The 18,565-nt window shown below is 41.1% G+C and overlaps 1 pseudogene; it reads left to right on the top strand.

Annotated features, from left to right (window-relative positions):
* Window positions 1-6,284, top strand: part of LOC127491641 (low molecular weight phosphotyrosine protein phosphatase pseudogene) — a 71,505-nt pseudogene extending 65,221 nt beyond the window's left edge.
* The last annotated feature ends 12,281 nt before the right edge of the window (window positions 6,285-18,565 follow it).

The following is an 18,565-nucleotide window of genomic DNA, read 5'->3' as shown; positions in this document are numbered from 1 at the left end:
TGTGCCTCCAGTGCCCTCCTACCAAGCCCTTCCTGGGCGTCTGCCCTTGCAGACCACACAGATGCAGCATCAGTGAGCAAATCAGCACCATGCACTTGGTTTTCCTACTGAGACTCAGCCTTCATTGCTTCCCCAAGTGCCACATGTGCTGCAAGCCTCAGCCAGCAGGGCTGGTGGAAGAGGCAGGTGGTCACACTCACTGGGTGTGTCTTGTCTTCTCACGCCCCTCCTGGCTCTAGGGGCCACTACCTGTGTTCTTGTCCCAAGGTCTGAAATCGAGCTCAAGGGCCAAGAACCTAACACCACCCACATCACCCAGACACATTGCAACTACCAGCTCCCGCCAATGACCACTGCCTTTATAGCCAGTCCATTGTGAGGCGGGTCTGGCAGCACCAGTCCTGCCCCAGGGCAGCCAGGATTGGACCGAGGCCTCTGGCCAGGCTGAGCCTGAGCTGGCCTGCAGCAGATTCTGGAAGCAAAGGAGCTGCTGATGGCTGAGGCCTGGCTCAGAGCGCACTCAGAGAGATGCCACGCCCAGCCATGGACTTTCCCAGGCTGCAGTCCTGGGGCAGAGGCTGGCTTGGTCCTTCTTCCCCAGCCCTGCCCGCAAGTGGAGTGGGGTTCCCACAGGGGCGACTTCCTTCGCGGGAGGGCAGGCGAACCCCAAACTCTGCAATTCCAGGTGCTGGCCTGCAGTCTTCTGGGAGAGAGTAGGAGACTTTGTCGGGAGGCAGTACCCTAGCTGGGCCTGCTTTTTGGGTCAGTTCTGGATGTGCGTCTGTGTGTGCCTGGACCTGCTGAGCTGCCACTGGCCTCCTGGTGCCCCTGAGCTCCCCGCAGTAAGCACCAGGCTCTTTGGAGCCTTTCAGAGCAAGGAGTCGAGGTCACCTCCTGAGTCAATCCTGGTCTGCTTGGGATTTGCCAGAACCCTGAATTAGGGGTGTGGTGGATGTGGTAGTGGTTGGCTTCAATGCACATTATTTGTGAATTCTTCAAACACAGCTTCTCCCTACTCCTGCAGGTTTTAAGGTGATTGATGAGGACAGAGTCCCTGAGCTGTGAAGTGACTGAATTTTGGAAACTACATCCAGAACTCCACAGTGTGTATTCAAGTGCTCTTCCTTCAGGCCTGCAGATGGACAGCAAGAGCAGCAATAAGATTAAACACTCTAGATACTCTCCTTTCTTTCCAGTAGACCCACCAAAAGAGAATGGGAGATGTGTGCTTGAACATTGGAACCAGTCAGCATGCTAGGGTGAGCTGCCAGTACTTGGAGCTCAAGAGTGTATGTGAAGAGCAAAACCTGCATTGTTACTAAAGAGAACAGTTAGGTATTTTACTGTGAGAAGGAAAATCATTTAGATGTGAGCAAGAAACCTTAAGAAAAGGTCTGTATATTTATTTTTGTTTATTTGAAAGGCAGAGAGAGCCCTTCCATTTACTGCTCATTCCTCAAATCTCTTCAATAACCAGGGCTGGGTCAGGCTGAAGCCAGAAATTCAATGTGGGTCTCCCACATAACTGGCAGGGACTCCAGTACTTGAACCATCAGCTGCTGCCTCCCAGGGTTCTGTTAGCAGGAAGCTAGAAGCAGAAGCAGGGCTACGACTTGAGCCGCGGGCATTCTGATTGGGATGTGGAAGGCTTTACCACTATGCGAAACACATCCTCCAGTAAGGTGTTTCAGCATGTTTGAAAAATGTAAGAATGTGTTTTTAGATATATGCTCTTCATCTTAAAAATTTGTATAATCTTATATTCAGTTTCATGGGATTCAATACTTATTATTAAATACAAGTAACATTTAGACACATGCTTTACTCACCAATACAAACCTCGGTAATTTTTTCACTTAGAACCTTGAATATTAGCATTCACTCAGACTGAAGTTCACTCATAGGCTGCGAATTCTGACAATGAGACAGTAGGGAGAAAAATCTAGATGTGTATCTGAGACCTACTTGGATTCTTAACCTGACCATTAGAATCTGAGTAACTGTTGGGAGAGTCACTAAAACCTCTCCCCTCTGTAATGAGGAGACCGTGACATTTGGCCACTTTCACATGATATTATGTAAATCTTATGTGAAAAGCCTTTTATAAATTCTGAAGTACCATACAGAAGCTTATTATGCATTTACACATGCGTGAAAAAGGCAATGTCAAAGGCATAGCTATTCCAGAGAGAAGTTAAGAGGATTAGCTCAGTTTATAAGTGTGTAAGTACCATTAAATATCAACATACTTGAAACAGATGTATGGAATATGAAGTTCAAGATAGATATTTAATAAATGCACTCTGCAAAATAAGCAAATATGGGAAATAATGCCACACCCATCAGCGTTTAAACTCTTCAGACAGCTCCATGCCATGGAAGTGCAATGATCCCCGTAAATTAACAAAAGTCAATCTGTGTATATCCATGGAAGCAACTGGTTTAAATGTGGGCAATACTAGAGGATTTTGTGTTTAGTAAAATTATTTGATTTCTTTCATGAATGCTTTCAGACTGATAACTGATGATGAGTGGCAGACAGTTTTTTCTGAAAAATATCTGGTTGAGAAATATAAATATGTCAGTTTATAATTTTTGTGTCTGAATATTTTCATTTTTTTTGACAGGCAGAGTGGACAGTGAGAGAGAGAGACAGACAGAGAGAAAGATCTTCCTTTGCCACTGGTTCACCCTCCAATGGCCACCACGGCCGGCGCGCTGTGGCCGGCGCATCATGCTAATCCAAAGCCAGGAGCCAGGTGCTTCTCCTGGTCTCCCATGCGGGTGCAGGGCCCAAGGACTTGGGCCATCCTCCACTGCACTCCTGGGCCAAAGCAGAGAGCTGGCCTGGAAGAGGGGCAACCGGGACAGAATCCGGTGCCCCGACTGGGACTAGAACCCGGTGTGCTTGTGCCACAAGGCGGAGGATTAGCCTATTGAGCCATGGCGCCAGTCTGTGTCTGAATATTTTTAAGCATTGAGACAATACCTGCGACTGTCAGAAGGCTTTTCCTCAAAAAGTTGCCATATTGATGCCTTTTCATTTATTTATTTAATGTATGTTTAGGTAAAAGGCAGAGAAGAGAGAATCTCTATCTTTCATCTGCTGGTTCACTTCAAGATGGCCACAATAGCTGAAGCTGAGCCAGGGCAAGGCCAGGAGTTTGGAACTCTGTCTGGGTCTCCCATGTGGGTGCAGGAATCCAAACACTTGGGCAATCTTTGCTGCTATTGCAAGCAAGGAGTTGGATGAGAAGTGAAGCAGGTGGGTCTCAAAGCAGTGCCCATAAGGTATGCTGCTGTTGCAGTTGCCAACTTACCCCTCTGTGCCACAGTGCTGGCCCTGGGCTGATGATATATTTAAGTGCTGCTGCTGGCTTTTGGCTAAATAGGATAGCCCAACATGTTTTCCACTCTGTGGAAGAGGAACAGATAAGTCAGTGGGTTGTAAAAGGTGCCCAGGGAAACCACAGCCTGAGAAAGATGGATCAACTCACCTTGCATTTTCCATGTTGCATCTACACCACCATTTGCTGGACAAACATCTGATTGTATGCCCTAGTGGTAAGGGTTCTCAGGGTGCTGGAACTTTTTTTAATTTTTTAAAAGTATAGATTACAGAAGAAGACAAACAAAAAATTACAAACTGCTGCTAATACCAAGAGGAGATTATTGAGAATAAAAGGTCACCTATTGAGCCAGCACTGTGGCACAGCAGGTTAAAGCCCTGGCCTGAAATGCAGGCATCCCATATGAGTGCTGTTTAGAGTCCCAGCTGCTCCACTTCCAATCCAGCTCCCTGCTAATGCATCTGGGAAAGCAGTGGAGGGTGGCCCAAGTCATCTGCCAAAGCAGAGATGCATGCTAAAGAGATTAGGAAAAGAAAACAACCAAAAAAAGAGAAGCACATTATTGTGTCAAGTATGTCATATGTCTCTACATCTCAGTAAGGATGATGACTCTTTTGTGCAGAGTTACATGTCACTGAAAAGCCTATGGTCAAAAATAATTGCTGTGGTTGACAGGTGAGACCACAAAGTGGAAGCAGTCTAACCTTGAGCCACACATATGTTTGAAAAACATCCTAGTGACCATTTATTTACAGCAACAAGCTTGGTCATTCATTAGTAATCAAAGCAGGAAGAAGTCATGTGATATTAGTGTATACATTTATTCATTTCTACTTGAATTAACTTATTGTTTAAAATATTATTAATCCTATGTATAAGTGATGGGATAAACTCAGAGAGGTTAAGTGACTTGTTCTAGGGCACATATCTATTTATTGGTGGAACCAGACTTAATTTATTGTTCTGATCACAGAGACCATAGTCTTGGAATAAAGCTAAAAACAACAAAAACCATTTTCTAGGTTCACTTCTTTGCATGCATCCTACACACTATTAGAATGAAAGCTATTTCAAAAATCTTTTTGTCTGCATGTGCCGGAAGATGGCCCAGATGGCATTCAAGTTGGTGCTGTTTGTGTGTCTGGGTAACATTTGCCAGTCACCCATTGCAGAAGCGGTTTTCAGAAAACTCATGACTGATCAGAATGTTTCAGACAATTGGAAGATAGCACAGCCACGTCCACCTGTGAGATAGGGAACCTCCCAGAATACTGTGGGCAAGAGTTCAAGTGGAGGCAGGGTGTACCCATGAGCCATGTGGCCCTGCAGGTCACCAAGGAAGACTTTTCCACCTCGGACTGCATACTGTGTATGGATGAAAGTAACCTGAGAGATTTCAATAGAAAAAGTAATCAAGTTAAAAACTGCAAAGCTAAAATTGAACTATTTGGGAGCTATGATCCATGAAAACAACTCATTATTGAAGATCCCTATTATGGGAATGAGGTGGACTTTGAGGATGTATAGCACCAGTGTGTATGGTGCTACAGGGCCCTCCTGGAAAAAGCCCACTAGGCCTGAGGGGTCCCCACCAGCAGCCGTGTGCTCAGATGCCAGGATGTACCCCAGGCCTCACATGTCTTCCATTGACTGCTTATCTTAAAAAAATAATTGTTGATAGAAATCAGTTGTACATGCAGTATAATAAATAAAGATCTTAAGCCTTCTTAGACTAGTTGAGCCTTCCACTTTGCCCCAATTACAAAAACAGGGGGACAAACACCACAGAACAGGGCAGAACAAATGCAGCAGCAAAATCGGACTCGGAGCCTGGAGTCAGCATCCAAGGCAGTGTTTCATGGAGGCAGTGGCCTCTGAGGCACGGTGTGCAGGAGGTGCACTCTATCCTCCTGCTGCACTGCTCTCATCCCACACCCCTTGGTGGAGCTGCCCTATGAGAAGTTTTACTTCACATACCCAGAGTGCACTCTTGTATAGTGGGAGACACGAAAGACAAAAGTTTATGGAATCAGCACCTTTCACACTTGCTGATTTTTGTTTATTTCTTGAGGCCCTCAGCTTATTTCCTCCCACTTGAGCCACTTTATTTCTGAGATGTAATTATATACAGAAGAAGGATGCTTGAATGCTGTCTCCCTTTGTTGAATATGTCTGTGCTTATACCCATGTCACCCAAATGCCAAACGCAAATTGGTTTAGGTGGGAAAATGATCTAAAAAGTTCAATTATGCGATCCAACATGGGAAGCAAGATACACAGCAGACTCATAAAATGGCAGATGTCCTAAACAGCACTCTGGTTCAGAATCAGCTCTTAAGGCATGCAGATCTGGCTGAAAAGCCCATGAAATTATTTCAGGCATGGAAACCCAAGACACTCTGGAAAAAAATGACCTAAATGAAAGATCTCTGCGAGTGAGATCCCAGTGGAAAGAACAGGTCATCAAAAAGGAGGTACCTTTTTCTGAAGGGAGGAGAGAACTTCCACTCTGACTACAACCTTATCTAAATATGATCAGAGTCAGTGAACTCAAAACGCTTCCATAGCCTTGGCAGCTCATGACAAGAGCCTAGGGTGATTACTGATGCTATAAACAAGAGTGTCAATTTGTTAAGCCAACAACAGGAGTCACTGTGCACTTGCTTCTCATTTAGGATCTCTGTCCTTAATGTGCTGTACATTGAGATTTAATGCTATACCTAGTACTCAAACAGTATTTTTTACTTTGTGTTTCTATGTGGGTGCAAACTGTTGAAATCTTTATTTAATATATGCTAACCTGATCTTCTGTATATAAAGAGATTGAAAATGAATCTTGATGAGAATGGAAGGCAGAGGGATCGGGAAAGAGGATGGTTGCCGGTGGGAGGGAAGTTATGGGTTGGGAAGCCATTGTAATCCATAAGCTGTACTTTGGACTTTATATTCATTAAATAAAAGTTTTCAAAAAATGAAAAAACAGTTCAATTATGTTGCTGAGATTCAGTCTTGGCATGTTAGTATTTCTTTGTTAGCTTTTAGTAAGTTTATAACAAATATAGATCATTTCTGTTCTTCATATAACTAATTGTAAACTTACATGGTTGTATGCCAGAAAAAAATGCGTTTTTTTTTTCTTATTAAGCACAAGGTTTATCTCATAATATTTTATATTTATCTCCCATTTCTATTCTATTTGCTCATTTAATCTTTTTTTAACTTTTATTTAATGAATATAGATTTCCAAATTAGCTTATGGACTACATTGGCTTCCCCCCCCCGATGACTTCCCTCCCACCTGCAACCCTCCCCTTTCCCGCTCTCTCTCCCATTCCATTCATTCAAGATTCATTTTCCATTTTCTATATATACGGAAGATCAGTTTAGTATACATTAAGTAAAGATTTCAACAGTTTGCACCCCCATAGAAACACAAAGTGAAAAATACTGTTTGAGTACTCATTATAGCATTAAGTCTCAATGTATAGCACATTAAGGACAGAAATCCTACATGAGGAGTAAGTGCACAGTGACTTCTGCTGTTGACTTTACAAATTGACACTCCTGTTTATGGCATCAGTAATCTCCCTATGCACCATTCATGAGTTTCCAAGGCTATGGAAGCCTTTTCAGTTCTCCGAATCTTACCTTGTTTAGACAAGGTAATAGTCAAAGTGGAGGTTCTCTCCTCCCTTCAGAGAAAAGGACCTCCTTCTTTGAAGACCTGTACTTTCCACTGGGATCTCACTCACAGAGATCTTTCATTTAAGTCATTTTTTTTGCCAGAGTGTCTTGGCTTTCCATGCCTGAAATACTCTCATGGGCTTTTCAGCTGGATCCGAATGCCTTTAGGGCTGATTCTGAGGCCAGAGTGCTGTTTAGGACATCCACCATTCTATGATCACTTGGACTAGTGAGATGCATTGGTACATGCCACCTTGATGGGATTGAATTGGAGTCCCCTGGTATGTTTCTAACTCTACCATTTGGGCAAGTCAGCTTGAGCATGTCCCAAATTGTACATCTCTTCCCTCACTTACTTACTTACTTACTCTTATGTTTAACAGGGATCACATTTCAGTTAAATTTCAACACTTAAGGATAACTGTGTATTAATTACAGAATTAAACCAGTCATATTAAGTAGAACAGACAAAAAAACTACTAAGAGGGATAATGTATTAAATTGTTCATTAACAGTCAGGGATATGCTGATCAAGTCACCATTTCACATAGTGTCCATTTCACTTCAACAGGTTTCCTTTTTGGTGTTCAGTCAGTTGTCACATCAGGGAGAACATATGATATTTGTCCCTTTGGGACTGGCTTATTTCACTCAGCATGATGTGTTCCAGATTCCTCCATTTTGTTGCAAATGACTGGATTTCGTTGTTTCTTATAGTATTCTAAAGAGTACATATCCCATAATTTCTTTATCCAGTCTACCGTTGATGGGCATTTAGGTTGGTTCCAGGTCTTGGCTATTGTGAATTGTGCTGTGATAAACATTAGGGTGCAGACCGCTTTTTTGTTTGCCAATTTAAATTCCTTTGGGTAAATTCCAAGGAGTGGGATGGCTGGGTCGAACGGTAGGGTTATCTTCAGGTTTCTGAGGAATCTCCAGACTGACTTCCATAGTGGCTTGACCAGTTTGCATTCCCACCAACAGTGGGTTAGTGTCCCTTTTTCCCCACATCCTCGCCAGCATCTGTTGTTGGTAGATTTCTGCATGTGAGCCATTCTAACCGGGGTGAGGTGAAACCTCATTGTGGTTTTGATTTGCATTTCCCTGATTGCTAATGACCTTGAACATTTTTTCATGTGCCTGTTGGCCATTTGGATTTCCTCTTTTGAAAAATGTCTATTGAGGTCCTTGGCCCATCTCTTAATTGGGTTGTTGGTTTTGTTTTTGTGGAGTTTCTTGATCTCTTTGTAGATTCTGGTTATTAACCCTTTATCTGTTGCATAGTTTGCAAATATTTTTTCCCATTCTGTCGGTTGTCTCTTCACTCTCCTGACTGTTTCTTTTGCAGTACAGAAACTTCTCAATTTGATGCAATCCCAATAGTTGATTTTGGCTTTGACTGCCTGTGCCTCCCGGGTCTTTTCCAGAAATTCTTTGCCTGTGCCATTATCTTGAAGGGTTTCTCCAATGTTCTCTAGTATCTTGATGGTGTCAGGTCGTAGATTTAGGTCTTTAATCCACGTTGAGTGGATTTTTGTGTAAGGTGTAAGGTAGGGGTCTTGCTTCATGCTTCTGCACGTGGAAATCCAGTTTTCCCAGCACCATTTATTGAATAGACTGTCCTTGCTCCAGGAATTGGTTTTAGATCCTTGGTCAAATATAAGATGGCTGTAGATGTTTGGGTTGATTTCTGGTGTTTCAATTCTGTTCCATTGTTCTATCCATCTGTTTCTGTACCAGTACCATGCTGTTTTGATTACAACTGCCCTGTAGTATGTCCTGAAATCTGGTATTGTGATGCCTCCGGCTTTGTTTTTGTTGTACAAGATTGCTTTAGCTATTCGAGGTCTCTTGTGGCTCCATATAAATTTCAGCATCAATTTTTCTAGATCTGAGAAGAATGTCTTTGATGCCTTGATTGCAATTGCATTGAATCTATAAATTGCTTTTGGGAGAATGCACATTTTGATGATGTTGATTCTTCCAATCCATGAGCATGGAAGAGTTTTTCATTTTTTGGTATCCTCTTCTATTTCTTTCTTTAAGGTTTTGTAATTTTCATCGTAGAGATCTTTAACATCCTTCGTTAAGTTTATTCCAAGGTATTTGATTGTTTTTGTAGCTATTGTGAATGGGATTGATCTTAGCAGTTCTTTCTCATTTGTGGCATTGCTTGTGTATACAAAGGCTGTTGATTTTTGTGCATTGATTTTATATCCTGCCACTTTGCCAAACTCTTCTATGAGTTCCAATAGTCTCTTACTAGAGTTCTTTGGATCCTCTAAGTAAAGAATCATATCGTCTGCAAAGAGGGATAGTTTCACTTCTTCCTTCTCGATTTGTATTCCTTTGATTTCTTTTTCTTGTCTGATGGCTCTGGCTAAAACTTCCAGAACTATGTTAAATAGCAGTGGTGAGAGTGGGCATCCCTGTCTGGTGCCAGATCTCAGTGGAAATGCTTCCAAATTTTCCCCATTCAATAGGATGCTGCCATTGGGTTTTTTACAAATTGCTTTGATTATATTGAGGAATGTTCCTTCTATACCCAATTTTCTTAGAGTTTTCATCATGAAAGGGTGTTGAATTTTATCGAATGTTTTCTCTGCATCTATTGAGATAATCATATGGTTTTTCTTCTGCAGTCTGTTAATGTGGAGAATAACATTGATTGATTTGCGAATGTTGAACCATCCCTTCATACCAGGGATAAATCCCCCTTGGTCTGGGTTGATCATTTTTCTGATATGTTGTTGTATTCTATTGGCGAGAATTTTATTGAGGATTTTTGTGTCTATGTTCATCAGGGATATTGGTCTATAATTTTCTTCCAATGTTGCATCTTTCTCTGGCTTAGGGATTAAGGTGATGCTGGCTTCATAGAAAGATTTTGGGAGGATTCCCTCTTTTTCAATTGTTCTGAATAGTTTAAGAAGAAATGGAATTAGTTCTTCTTTAAATGTCTGGTAGAATTCTTTAAATGTCTGGATATGAATTGGGAAGGGAGAACTCAAACTATCCCTCTTTGCAGATGATATGATTCATATTTAGGGGACCCAAAGAACTCTACTAAGACTATTGGATCTCATAGAAGATTTTGGCAAAGTAGCAGGATATAAAATCAATGCACAAAAATCAACAGCCTTTGTATACACAAGCAATGCCACGAATGAGAAAGAACTGCTAAGATCAATCCCATTCACAATAGCTACCAAAAAAAATCAAATACCTTGGATTAAACTTAATGAAGGACGTTAAAGATCTCTACAATGAAAATTACAAAACCTTAAAAAAAGAAATAGAAGAGGATACCAAGAAATGGAAAAATCTTCCATGCTCATGGATTGGAAGAATCCATATCATCAAAATGTCCATTCTCCCAAAAGCAATTTATAGAATCAATGCAATACCAATCAAGATACCAAAGACCTTCTTCATAGATCTGGAAAAAATGGTGCTGAAATTTATATGGAGGCACAAGAGACCTCGAATAGCTAAAGCAATGTTGTACAACAAAAATAAAGTGGGAGGCATCACAATACCAGATTTCAGGACATACTACAGGGCAGCTGTAATCAAAACAGCATGGTACTGGTACAGAAACAGATGGATAGACCAATGGAACAGAATTGAAACACCAGAAATCAACCCAAACATCTACAGCACAGGCAAAGAATTTCTTGAAAAACTCGGGAGGCACAGGCAGTCAAAGCCAAAATCAACTATTGGGATTGCATCAAATTGAGAAGTTTCTGTACTGCAAAAGAAACAGTCAGGAGAGTGAAGAGACAACCGACAGAATGGGAAAAAATATTTGCAAACTATGCAACAGATAAAGGGTTAATAACCAGAATCTACAAAGAGATCAAGAAACTCCACAAAAACAAAACCAACAACCCACTTAAGAGATGGGCCAAGGACCTCAATAGACATTTTTCAAAAGAGGAAATCCAAATGGCCAACAGGCACATGAAAAAATGTTCAAGGTCATTAGCAATCAGGGAAATGCAAATCAAAACCACAATGAGGTTTCACCTCACCCCGGTTAGAATGGCTCACATGCAGAAATCTACCAACAACAGATGCTGGCGAGGATGTGGGGAAAAAGGGACACTAACCCACTGTTGGTGGGAATGCAAACTGGTCAAGCCACTATGGAAATCAGTCTGGAGATTCCTCAGAAACCTGAAGATAACCCTACCGTTCGACCCAGCCATCCCACTCCTTGGAATTTACCCAAAGGAATTTAAATTGGCAAACAAAAAAGCGGTCTGCACCCTAATGTTTATCGCAGCACAATTCACAATAGCCAAGACCTGGAACCAACCTAAATGCCCATCAATGGTAGACTGGATAAAGAAATTATGGGATATGTACTCTTTAGAATACTATACCGCAGTAAGAAACAACGAAATCCAGTCATTTGCAACAAAATGGAGGAATCTGGAACACATCATGCTGAGTGAAATAAGCCAGTCCCAAAGGGACAAATATCATATGTTCTCCCTGATGTGACAACTGACTGAACACCAAAAAAGGAAACCTGTTGAAGTGAAATGGACACTATGTGAAATGGTGACTTGATCAGCATAGCCCTGTTAATGAACAACTTAATACATTATCCCTCTTAGTAGTTTTTTTGTCTGTTCTACTTAATATGACTGGTTTAATTCTGTAATTAATACACAGTTATCCTTAAGTGTTGAAATTTAACTGAAATGTGATCCCTGTTAAACATAAGTGTGGGAATAAGAGAGGGAAGAGATGTACAATTTGGGACATGCTCAAGCTGACTTGCCCCAAATGGTAGAGTTAGAAACATACCAGGAGACTCCAATTCAATCCCATCAAGGTAGCATGTACCAATGCCATCTCGCTAGTCCAAGTGATCAATTTCAGTTCACAATTGATCATAATGAAAGGACTAAGAATCAAAGGGAGCACATAAACAAGTCTAGTACCTGCTAATACTAACCGATAGAATAAATAAAGGGGAGAGTGATCCAACATGGGAAGCGAGATACTCAGCAGACTCATAGAATGGTGGATGTCCTAAACAGCACTCTGGCCTCAGAATCAGCCCTAAAGGCATTCCAATCTGGCTGAAAAAACCCATGAGATTATTTCAGGCATGGAAAGCCAAGACACTCTGGCAAAAAAAAAAAAAAACCCTAAATGAAAGATCTCTGTGAGTGAGATCCCAATGGAAAGAACAGGTCTTCAAAGAAGGAGGTACCTTTCTCTGAAGGGAGGAAAGAACTTCCAATTTGACTATGACCTTGTCTAAACAAGATAAGAGTCAGAGAACACAAGGGGCTTCCATAGCCTTGGAAACTCATGACTGGAGCATGGGGAGATTACTGATGCCATAAACAGGAGTGTCAATTTGTAAAGTCAACAACAGGAGTCACTGTGCACTTACTCCTCATGTAGCATCTCTGTCCTAATGTGCTATACATTGAGACTTAATGCTATAATGAGTACTCAAGCAGTATATTTCACTTTGTGTTTCTATGGGGGTGCAAACTGTTGAAATCTTTACTTAATGTATACAAACTGATCTTCTGTTAAAAAAAAAAGAAGAAGAAATTATCAATTCCCAACTTGACTCTCACTGGGATTAACCATGAGAATAGGTCTGATCTGATTTCATCATCATTTAAAAAAATCATCTATTATTTTTCACTTTATGTTTCTGTGTGGGAGCAAACTGTTGAAATCTTTACTTAATGTATGCTAAAGTGATCTGCATATAAAGATAATTGAAAATGAATCTTGATGTGAATGGAAGGGGAGAGCGAGTGGGAAAGGGGAGGGTTGGGTGGCAGGGACGTTATGGGGGGGAAGCTATTGTAATCCATAAGCCGTACTTTGGAAATTTATATTCATTAAATAAAAGTTAAAAAAAAGAATTCAGCAGTGAATCCATCTGGTCCTGGGCTTTTCTTTGTTGGGAGGGCCTTTATTACTCTTTCAATTTCTGTCTCAGTTATGGGTCTATTTAGGTTTTCTATGTCTTCATGGTTCAATTTTGGTAGATTGCATGTGTCCAGGAATCTATCCATTTCTGATAGATTGTCCTGTTTGCTGGCATACAAGTCCTTGTAGTAATTTCTGATGATTCTTTATTTCTGTGGTGTCTGTTGTTATGTTTCCTTTTTCATCTCTGATTTTATTGATTTGGGTCTTTTCTCTTCCTTTTTAGTTAGTTGGGCCAATGGGGTGTCAATTTTGTTTATTTTTTCAAAAAACCAGCTCCTCGTTTGACTGATTTTTGTAATTTTTTTTGGATTCAATCCTGTTAATTTCTTCTCTGGTTTTAATTATTTCTCTTCTCCTACTAGATTTGGGTCTGGTTTGCTGCAGTTTTTCTAGGTCCTTGAGATGCGCTGAAACCTCATTTATTTGGCACCTTTCCAATTTCTTGATATAGGCACCTATTGCTATAAATTTGCCTCTCAATACTGCTTTTGCTGTATCCCATAAGTTTTGGTATGTTGTGCTGTTATCCTCATTTACTTCCAGAAAGTTTTTGATTTCTCTTTTGATTTCTTGAATGACCCATTGTTCATTCAGGAGCATGTTGTTCAATCTCCATGTGTTTGCGTATGCTCTAGGGATTCCTGAGTTGCTAATTTCCAACTTTATTCCTTTATTGTCTGAGAAGCTGCATGGTATGATTCTAATTCTTTTGAATTTGCTGAGACTTGCTTTATGTCCTAGTATGTGATCAGTCCTAGAGAAGGTTCCATGCACTGCTGAGAAGAATGTGAAGTCTGTAGCTGTAGGATTGAACATTCTGTAGATATCTGTTAGATCCATTTGGGCTATAGTGTCATTTAAATTTACTGCCTCCTTCTTGTTCTTCTGTTCTTTTGATCTATTTCTGAGAGTGGAGTATTGAAGTCCCCCAGTACTATTGTATTGGAATCTAAACCTTCCTTTAAGTCCCTTAACACATCTTTTAAATAGACCAGCGCTCTGTAATTAGGTGCATATACATTTATAATAGTTACATCTTCCTGTTGAATTGAACCCTTAATCATTATATAGTGCCTCTCTTTGTCTCTCTTAACAGATTTTGTATTAAAGTTTATTTTGTCTGATATTAAATGCTACACCTGCTTTTTTTTGGTTTCTGTTGGCATGGAATATCTTTTTCCAACCTTTCACTTTCAGTCTGCATGCATCTTTGTTAGAGAGATGTGTTTCTTGTAAGCAACAAATAGTTGGGTTTGTTCCTTGAGCCAATCAGCCAATCAGTGTCTTTTAACTGAAGAGTTAAGTCCATTAATGTTTAATGTGACTATTGATACATAGTGACTTTGCCCTGCCATTTTCCCAGAGATATTTTCTAGTATATGCTTTGAGCTTCCCATGCTCTTTTACTGGTAGGTTTCCTTCCTTTACCTTCTTTCATATTGATGGCCGTGTTTCTGTGTTTCTGAGTGTAGCACATCTTTAAGTATATTTTGCAGGGCCGGACGAGTGGCGGCAAAATCTTTCAATTTCTGTTTGCTATGAAAGGTCTTTATTTCACCTTCATTCAAAATTGAGAGCTTAGCAGGATATAATATTCTGGGCTGGCAGTTGTTCTCTCTTAGCACCTGTGCTATGTCTCGCCATTCCCTCCTAGCCTGTAGTGTTTCTGATGAGAAGTCAGCAGTGAGTCTAATTGGAGATCCTCTGAGAGTAATCTGACGTTTCTCTCTTGCACATTTTAGGATCTTTTCTTTATGTTTCACTGTGGTGAGTTTAATTACAACGTGTCGTGGTGAGGATCTCTTTTGGTCATGTTTATTGGGGGTTCTATGAGCTTCCTGTACCAGGATGTCTCTGTCCTTCTCCAAACCTGGAAAGTTCTCTGCAAGTATCTCACTAAAATGACCTTCTAATCCTTTCTCTCTCTCCATGCCTTCAGGAACTCCTAGAACTCGAATGTTTTTTTTAATAGTATCCTGTAGATTCCCAACAATATTTTTTAGAATTCTAATTTCCTCTTCTTTTCTTTGGTTTGACTGTATGTTTTCCTGTGCTCTGTCTTCTAAGTCTGATATTCTCTCTTCGGTTTCACTGACTCTGCTTCTTAGACTTTCTAATGTGTTTGTCATTTGATCTATTGAGCTCTTCATTTCATTTTTATTTCTCTTCACTATCACACTTTCCTGTTCTACTAGTTTCTGCGTTTCATTTTGATTCTTCCTTCAAATTTCATTTTCACGAGAGAGATTTTCAATCTTGTCCATTAAGGATTTCTGTAGTTCAAGGATTTGCTTTTGAAAACTTCTAAATGTTCTTATCATAAATTTTTTGAAATCCATATCTTGCATTTCTTCTATCTCATCATCTTCATAATCTTGGCTTGGGGTGTTTTGTTTATTTGGAGGCATCATAGTGTCATCGTTGATCTTGTTCCCTCAATTTTTGTGTTTGTTGCTTGGCAGCATTTTTAATTCTTCTTCCCTCACTGTGAGTTTTTTTTTAATACTATGTCTGTGTTAAGTGGACTGCCTGCTCTTGGAGGAGCCTTGGAGTCTTGAGATGGGTGTGGCCTGAGAGCTCTGCTTGGTTCTTCCGGGTTACAGTTGTGCAAAGGTAACACCCTCAGGTTATGCTTGGTAAATCTCTATTTATTTATTTATTTATTTATTATTCAGGAGGTAAGTAATACTGCACCGCATGGCTGAGCAGAATTGATGGTATTTAGCTTCTGATCTCTGGCTTCTACCCAAAAGTCTGTGCGGGCTCATTTACTGCTGCAGACTCCCACTGGGTTGCCTAGGCTACTGAATTATTGCCTTAGTTCTCCCCTTTTGTTATGTATATCCCGAGTGGGGGTCTCCTCTTTGTCTCTTGCTCGCCTTTGCAAGGTTGGTGGAGAGAGAAACTTGTCTGTACCAGTACCCCCCACCCTTTTTTTTTCTTCTCTCCTGTAGTCAGTCTGGTGAAGTTTCCCACCTCAAAGCCCACTTCCCTCTAGAGTCTGTCCACTGTTTCCCCGCGAATGTTTCTGGTTACTGAGCTCACCTCCCCTTCCAGCACTGATGTGTGCACTCGGAGCCCTGGGTGTCCCTGCTCTCCCTACTGGTGTCTGTGTCACATCCACTCCCCTTCCCACACTGGCACACAGACCCTGAGGCTCCGCGGCTCGGCTTCCGTGCAGTGGGCGACCTTGCTCTCCCAGTAGGTACTCCAAGTCACAGCCACTAGATCCGGAAAAGTTTACTCTGCAATTCTTTCCTAATCCTTTTTCTGAGGCTACCATAACTCCACTTTTATTAAACTAAATTTTCCCGGACTATCGGTGTGCGCCCTCACTATTCCACCATCTTCAAAAAAATCATTTTCAAAATAAACTTGGGAGTTAGAAAAATACAACTGAAAAAATATCTTTTGTTAGCAGATGATTTACTTTCCATAGAATCATACAACTATAAAACTAGATGGATCTTGGAGATCTGCGCTGGCCATCTGTTTGTGTGTGTGTGATAAGACAGTTTCTTTCTATTGATCCAGAAAAATCAAAATTTTATTTAATTTTTTCTAAATAAATAAAATTTTGTTGGAAATTTGTTCATACAATACTAAATACCTTTTAATGCATAAGAAAGTCACAAAAACAGATACTAATGGTCGGAGGCAAGATGGCGGAATAGGAAGGGAGCACACTGATAGTCCAGGGAGAGATAGTTTAATAAAAGTGGAGATACTGCAGGTTCAAGGAAGAGTAGGGGAGGAAACAGCAGAAGAAACTCTTCCGGAATGCGTGATTCACAGCGGACCTGCATGGAGAGCATGGGAGCCCACAGTTCGGGACACCAGCGGCAGACTCAACACACCAGCGCTGGAACACGAGGTGAGCCGAACCTCAATAGCCCGAGACACTGGCAGGCAAGCGGAGAGAGGAGACTAGAGGGAATGACCCCCAGGGGGGGAAGTTCACCAGGCTAACTGGAAGAGAGAGAGAGAGAGAAAAAAAAGGTGACTGGTACGGACACGGGTTTCTCTCTCTCCGCTCACTCTCATGGACGAGCAAGACAAAGAGCAGGCGCCATCTTGGACATACGTCATAAGCAGAGCGACCTCAGGTCTGCACCGGCCCTGAGCCTAGCAGAAAAACCTGACTCTGGGCGGGGCGAATTAACAGGAGATTAGGACCTAGTAAATTTGTGATGCTACTGAACTGAGACTGTGAAAAAAGAGACGGTGGGGGAGAGAAGTCACGGAATTCACGTGAGCACTCTCCAGAGACGCTACAATTCCGTAACTTTGGCAACCCAGTGGGAGACTGAAGGAGAATATGAGCCCACTCTGAGGGCCGAACAGATTCCCTGTGTGGTCCTTGGGAAAGAGCTTCCGATCTCTGGCTCCTGTGGGTATATCATTTGCCTGCTAACTACCTCCAACTGCATTCAGCTGTGTGGAATTACTTCCCTTTAGAATCAAAAAAAGAAAGAGAGAGAGAGAGAGAGAGAGAGATTTACCATGTCTAACCTGGGAGTGTCACCTTTGGCACACCAAACAGAGCTCTCAGGCCACACCCATCTCAAGCCCTAAGGCTCCATCAAAAACAGATAGTCCACTTAATCTAGAGTCATAGTATAACAAGAAAAAGCACCACAGTGAAGAAACCAAATATCTCCAATATGCCAAATAACAAACGCAAAAACCGAGGTAATAAAAACAAGGAAGTCACCATGACGCCCTCAAATGGAAAAGACACCCCAATTCAAGATTATGAAGATAATGACATAGAAGAAATGCAAGAAGCAGATCTCAAAAAAATTGATAAGAACATTAAGAAGTTCTCAAAAACAAATTCTTGAACTACAGAAATCCTTAATGGACAAGATAGAAAATCTCTCTCGTGAAAATGAAATATTAAGGAGGAATCAAAATGAAATGAAACAACTAGTACAACAGGAAACTGGGATAGTGACTGAAGTGAAGAATTCAATAGATCAAATGAAAAACACAATAGAGAGCCTTACAAACAGAATGGGTGAAGCAGAAGAGAGAATATCGGACTTAGAAGATAGAGAACAGGAAAGGATACAGTCAGACCAAAGAAAAGAAGAGGAAATTAGAAATCTAAAACATATTGTCGGGAATCTTCAGGATACTATTAAAAAACCCAACATTCGGGTTCTAGGAGTTCCTGAAGGCATGGAGAGGGAGAAAGGATTAGAAGGCCTTTTTAGTGAGATATTAGCAGAAAATTTCCCAGGTTTGGAGAAGGACAGAGAAATCCTAGTACAGGAAGCTCACAGAACCCCTAATAAACATGACCAAAAGAGATCCTCACCACGACACGTTGTAATTAAACTCTCCACAGTGAAACATAAAGAAAAGATCCTAAAATGTGCAAGAGAGAAACGTCATATTACTCTCAGAGGATCTCCAATCAGACTCACAGCTGACTTCTCATCAGAAACTCTACAGGCTAGGAGGGAATGGCGAGATATAGCCCAGGTACTAAGAGAGAAAAACTGCCAGCCCAGAATATTATATCCTGCAAAGCTATCATTTGTGAA

The sequence above is a fragment of the Oryctolagus cuniculus genome, chromosome 3 (assembly GCF_964237555.1).
Source record: "Oryctolagus cuniculus chromosome 3, mOryCun1.1, whole genome shotgun sequence".
Taxonomy (NCBI): Eukaryota; Metazoa; Chordata; class Mammalia; order Lagomorpha; family Leporidae; genus Oryctolagus; species Oryctolagus cuniculus.
The sequence above is the reverse complement of the archived record's forward strand: the minus strand, read 5'-3'. Positions and strand labels throughout refer to the sequence as shown.